Consider the following 6,000-nt stretch of genomic DNA (forward strand, 5'->3'; position numbering starts at 1 on the left):
AGCTGGTGGTGGGAGAACAGGACCCACTGGGTGCCCACTCAATCCCCTCTCTGCCAGGCACTGGAGGAAGTAGATGTTACTACCCCCATTTTATGGATCAAACTGAAACCCAGAAAGTTGTGGATGGCCAAGCCAAGAGTCACATGTACATTTGACTAATTCCATGCTCACTCTACTCTGCCTCCTAAGTCTGGAGAGAGCAGGGGTGACAGAGAAGAAAAAGAGAAGCTAAATATCTTTTAATACCTATAGACACTCAAATACACACTTTCACGCTTACCCAGGGCTGAGGACTTTCAAACAAAAGCCTCTTTTTACAGTCTAAGTACAACCTTTTTGCAATGTGGATAAGCCACTTGGCCATTGTTCACAGCTCTTTGGCTGCTCATTTATTCATCTGTACGTTGGGCAAATATTTATCGAGAGCATTCTACATGCCGGGGACTACGTGGGACTCCGAGGAGGGGCGTGCAATGATTAACGAAGAGTGATTTGGTGCCCGTGCCCACCAGCTTATGGTAGAAAGGGTGAGACAGAGATGAACAAAAAACGTTGCTGGAGACTACGGTCATGTTGCAATCGTGGCTTTGAGTAAGTTACTTCCTTCTCTGAGCTTCGGTTTCCTCGTGGTAAAACAGGATGGTTGCAAAAGGGGTTGGTGGAGATACGGCCTGGCCCATGCATGATATGTGCTCATTAAACACTAGCTGTGGCTGTGACCATTTGCTGGGAGCAACATAACTTCAACGGCCAACCAGTTGATAGCTGTGTTAGCGTGGTCCCCCGAGAAGCAGGTGTCAAGATTGGATTCGACAGGCAAGAGATTCTGAGAGAGAGCGAGAACAGGAGAAAACAGGGAGAGGCTTGTGCCGTAATGATGCAAGTCTGGCACTTGGGGGTGGCAAGTGGGGAGAAGGTCGATCGGATACGGAGAGTCCCAGACCATAGCCCCGTTCTAAGAAAGGCTCGACCGTGCTGATGGGGAGTCCTTGAGCCAAAGTCGGCGTTGGGGGAATGCTGCGTCTCTCCAGGATGGCCTTGTCTTGGAACCCCCCCCCCCATCACGCACAGTCAGGGGCTGAGAGTAGCCCACGGGAAGCGGGGGCTCAGCTGGGGCAAGATGGCTGGGGCTGTCGGTCAAACGTGCTCCCTGGAGCACGAGAGCTGAGTGGCACATTTCCCCAGCTGCCGCAGAAACCACGCTCGGCCCTGGACCCAGAGAGCCCCCAAAACCTACCCCAGCGAGTTCGCGCGGCAGCGTTGTGTGCCCTCAGTGAGACAAGTTCACCGGCTAGGGGAACTATGGGGAGGGGACTTGGCCAATGTCAGAAGACACACACACTCTGGAGAAGTTTTGAATTGTGCAAGATGGAAAAAATCGTGGGAACCAGACCAAAGGAGGGCCCATTGGGACCAGACACTGCTGCCTTTAGGAAGGGGAAGTTGGGACCACTCTTGCAACAGCAAGGCAAATCCGAAAATACACCAAAGAGACAGCTGCTGAGCACCCTTGCTGTTTAGGGGAAGTGAACTCCGGTGAGGGGGTCCATCTCTGTGGAAGAGAGGTTGCTGGAGTGCCTGGGTCCCACCCAGTTGGCAGGGTCTGGAGTTTCTATGGAAACCTCCCTGCCCAGTTGGGAAGGGACCTTTCACTCATCTGGTCCGACCCTCTTATTGTAAAGATAGAGAAACTGAGAACCAAATGGGGGCCAGAGCTGGACAAAGTCCCCTAAGAGTTACAAGCTGCTGAGCTGAGTCTTGAGCCAGGATTCCTGACTCCCAGAGCAGGGCTGAGTCCCCCACAGCCAGCCCGGCCGGCACGGACCAAGGGTCTGCTATGGGAAGAGGGAGGGAGGCAGAGGGGGCAGGGCAGATGCCCAGAGAGGGAGACAGAGGGCCTCGGAGAGGGGACAGGATGACATCTGGAAAAGGATGTGGAGACTCGGCAAGGAGGCTGAGGTTCAAGAGGTATGAGAGCGTAAGAAGGGGTGGACAGTCAGAGGGGGTTGCGGCTCAGAAGGCAGGAGCCCTGACAGAGGGACAGGGCCGGGACGTGGACCCAATGGCTGGGTCCAGGCTCCGGGGACTCACAGCGGCCTCAGACATGCCGGCAGCTCCTGGAGGCGGCAGGTTCCTCTCCGTACCGGTGGTTCCCCACCTCACACCCCTGTACTCCTGGCCACTTGTGCTGCCACCGGAGCAGGAGGGACCGACAATCTTGGGCACTAGTCAGCTCGCAGTGGTTAAAAAAAAAAAAGCCTCAGTAGCACCCGTGAAGAATGCATCTCCCAGCTTTGGGAGTCAAGGGGGCCGGAGCTCCCAGCGGCTGGGCTCTACCACAGGGGGTGGGGGGAGGGGGGAGGGTGCACAGGAGGGGGCCCAGAAAGGGCAGAAAACCTCACTCCCGCGAGACGATGCCTTCCTCCCCTCTGGAAGCGCTTAAATGATAACAATAGTACAAGGATGCTTGTCATTAGGAGTATTGTTTGTGAAATCGTGACTCTTGCACCGGCCCCGGTAGGTGACGAGGGCTCTGGTCCCCACTCTGCTCACATCCGGATGCCCCACCTTCTCGGCCATGCAGAGGGCAGGGGGAGCGTGGGCCTGGTCAGAAGAGTGGCCGGTGTGCAACTAGTTACAAGCGGCAAGGGACCTCAGAGGTACCCCCCCCCCCCCCCCCCCCCGCTCCACCCGCACCTCCCTCCACTTCCCAGATGGGAGAGCTGAGGCCCTTGGAGAGCAGTGATAGTCCAAGGTCACACAGCGGGGTGCTCGGGGCTCCTGTCCCCAAGCAAGGGGTAATTCCAGCAAGCCCACTGGTGCCTTGAAGAGCCCGGCCCCCAGCCAAAGGGCAGAGAGTGATAACTGTCATGGGCTAGTGCTGGCATGAAGGTTCATGCGATCCTTAGCGGTGCCGTGAGGCAGGCACGACTTGCCGTCTCATCTACATGAGGAAGTTTAAACGCGGTACCAAGGGCCACAGAGCTGGGAACTGGTAGAACCAGGACCTGAACCCAGGCAGGCAGGCTCCAGGGCCCAGGCAGTTAACTACTGGGCAGCCTGGCCCTTGTTAGGCGGGCACAGACAAGAATCGGGTAATGACAAGGGTTGTTGATTGGAAGCTACCATTCCTTGGCACTCATGATGGCAGGTGCTGTGTTAAGTGCTCTGTGAAAACGCATCCATAGGGGGCACACGGGTGGCTCGGCTGGCTCAGTGTCCAGCTCCGGATTTTGGCTCGGGCCTCGAGCTCACAGTTCGTGAGTTGGAGCCCCGCATCGGGCTGCGTGTTGACAGCGTGGAGCCCACTTGGGATTCATTCTCTCTCTCCCTCTCTCTCTCTCTCTGCCCCTCCCCTGCTCGCATTCTCTAAACAAACAAACATCACATTCTAATCCCCCATGAGATAGGTTTTTTTTTTCAATTTTTTTTCAATCTTTATTTATTTTTGGGAGAGAGACAGAGTGTGAGCAGAGGCAGAGGGAGACACAAAATCCGAAGCAGGCTCCAGGCTCCGAGCTGTCAGTACAGAGCCCGACGCGGGGTTCGAACCCACGGACCGCAAGATCATGACCTGAGCCGAAGTCGGACGCTCCACCGACTGAGCCAGCCAGGCGCCCCGAGACAGGTATTTTTATCCCCATTTTTAGATGAGGCACAGAGACATCGTGTCACTTGCCCATGATCACATAGCAAAGCCCACTGTTTAGACTAGGCCTGGCTGAGGACTTGTATCTTGCTTTTAGGGACCCTTTTCCAGCAGTATCCCCGGAAGGGACTGAACCAGAGATGTCTGCACTGGGCCCTGGATGTTTGTCCAGGGCTCAGACCCTATCAGAGCCCCAGCTAGCTTTAGCCTCAGTCCCTCCCTGGCAAATAGGCTGATGGCCCTGCCTTCCTTAAGCTGTCGTGAGGATTCCTTCCTTCCTCCTCCCTCCCTTCTTTCCTAACACTAATTATGATACCGCATGACATTGTACAGACATCAGAGTTTATGAAACCTCCCTTCCTTCTCTGACAGTGGCTGTGGTCTTCAGTTGGACAGTATGAGGTGACGCTGGAGGGGGGGAGAGGAGCTGCGGAATAAATAGTTCAACCTTACCCTCCTTCCTCCCATAACCTGCCAGGGCTCCCCATGGGCCAGATCCAACTGGATGCTGGAGAACAGGCAAGGTTATCGGCACGTTCCCGAAAGGCCAGCGTCTCAGGACAGACAGCAGGGAGAAGGGTGGGAAGGGGATCCAGGAGGAAAACCACAAGGTCTCCAGCCAAAGGTAGATGCATTATCCTTATTTACTGCCCTATGCTCGGCGTGAGCAGGTCCCGCTGCCTAGACCGGCGACGTCGCTCGTGAACGTGGAGTAGGCGGTCCGGCTAGGTCATGATGCAAAAAGACACAACCCCCAATTCCCAAGTCTTCTGACGAGGTGAACAACTTTGGGCCCGCCAGCCGGCCACTTGATTTTGGAGACACAGTTTCGACAGAGCAGAGCGACAAGCACTCGTTCGCGCCCCCGTTGTCCGCGGCTCCAGTGGCAGCGTCGAGTGGCTGTGAGGAGCTTAAGTACTCATTATCTGGCCGAGAAGGTTGCCAACGCCTGGCTGGAAATCACAAAGGTTCGTTTCTTACCCTGTGGCATGTCCATCTCTAGCTGGCGGCGCCTCTCCTCTGTGTTGTCCTCGGTCAGGCACCCAAGCTGGCCAGTCTCCCCGGCAGGGGTGGGGATGAGAGGTAGTCACCGCCCTCAAGGCTTCCACTGGGAAGTCGCATGCTTCCCTTCCACGCGCCGCGGATGTCTGGCTAATTCAAGCCCCACAGCCACGCCCAACTCCGGGGGCAGGAAAGCGCGATCCCTCCGCGTGCCCTGCACGAGGAGAGGTGGACGCCGACGCTGGGCCGCGCGCCTAACGACTGTGGCCAGCGAACGTGGCAGACGGTACGGAAGGGGAGGGCCGGCGACGCCGTGTTTCACAGCGAACCTCGCTGGACTTCCTCGTGGGCGCAGGGCTCAGCTAAGCCAGGAGGGTTCAAGTGCAGGGAGTGAAGAAACTGGAGAAGACAGACATGGCGCCCCAGCCTTGCTCCCCCGCGTTGTCATGGCACCTGTGAGGTCAACAACCGTGAGACCAGAGGATCGCCGGGTCCTTTCCTTAGGATGCAACATTGAATGTGTGTCAGGCGGGGAAGCTAGGTCTTGGGTGGGGTAGGGGGGAGGCTAGGTCTTGGGGTGGGGAGGGCGTGAAGAGGGTCTTGGGGGTAGACTCCCAGGAGCTCCCTTCTCTCCCCATCAGGGACCGGAAGCCAGCCAAGGACCCCAGAGGTCTTGGCCCAATTGCGGGCTTGATGACCGGTCACCTTCCAGCCATGTGAACTTGGCAGGTCTCTGAGCCTGTTTCCTTGGCTGTAACCCTCGTGTGGTTCTCATGATGAAATCCTGGCATCAGCAGCATCAGCACCCACGGGGAACTGGTGCGCACTTGTAAGTCTTGGGCCTTGCCCCGCACCCGCTGAACAGACACCCCTGGCCGTGGGGCCCAGCACTCTGGGTTTTCACACGTCTCCCAAGTGACTGATGCTTGCTCAAGTGTGACGATCACTGGGATAGAGAGAGGCTGAAACCGATGGAGGTGCGCAAAGCCCCAGCACAACCCCGCGTTGCTGGCAACTGCATTCTTCCTGCAGACAAAAGGCCCAGAGTCCTCCCGGATCAGGGTTCTCCAAACCCAAGCCCGCGGCGGAAACTTTAGTTCTCATTAGGAGGTTAAAAACTTCTTGTTATAAAATAAATACATCACGGGGACGTAAAGCGCAGCGTAAGGAATCTAGTCCATGAGAGTGTCATAATGCCGTGCGGTGACAGATGGTAAGTGGTCTTACGGTGAGCGGTTCGTAACGTGTATAAATGTCGGATCAGGACGCATACACCTGAAACTCACATAATATTGTGTGTCGACGAGACTTCAATTAAAAAACACGTGTCTAAGGGTGCCCCTTGCTCA

General features: G+C 56.4%; 1 long non-coding RNA gene across 1 annotated transcript; it reads left to right on the forward strand.

Moving 5' to 3' along the window:
- Positions 1-4,736: 4,736 nt before the first annotated feature.
- Positions 4,737-5,988, forward strand: LOC122215729. The gene is made up of 2 exons (XR_006200514.1): positions 4,737-5,170; positions 5,293-5,988. It is a non-coding gene; the product is annotated as an uncharacterized LOC122215729 (long non-coding RNA).
- The last annotated feature ends 12 nt before the right edge of the window (positions 5,989-6,000 follow it).

This window comes from Panthera leo, chromosome A3, assembly GCF_018350215.1.
Source record: "Panthera leo isolate Ple1 chromosome A3, P.leo_Ple1_pat1.1, whole genome shotgun sequence".
NCBI classification, from domain to species: domain Eukaryota; kingdom Metazoa; phylum Chordata; class Mammalia; order Carnivora; family Felidae; genus Panthera; species Panthera leo.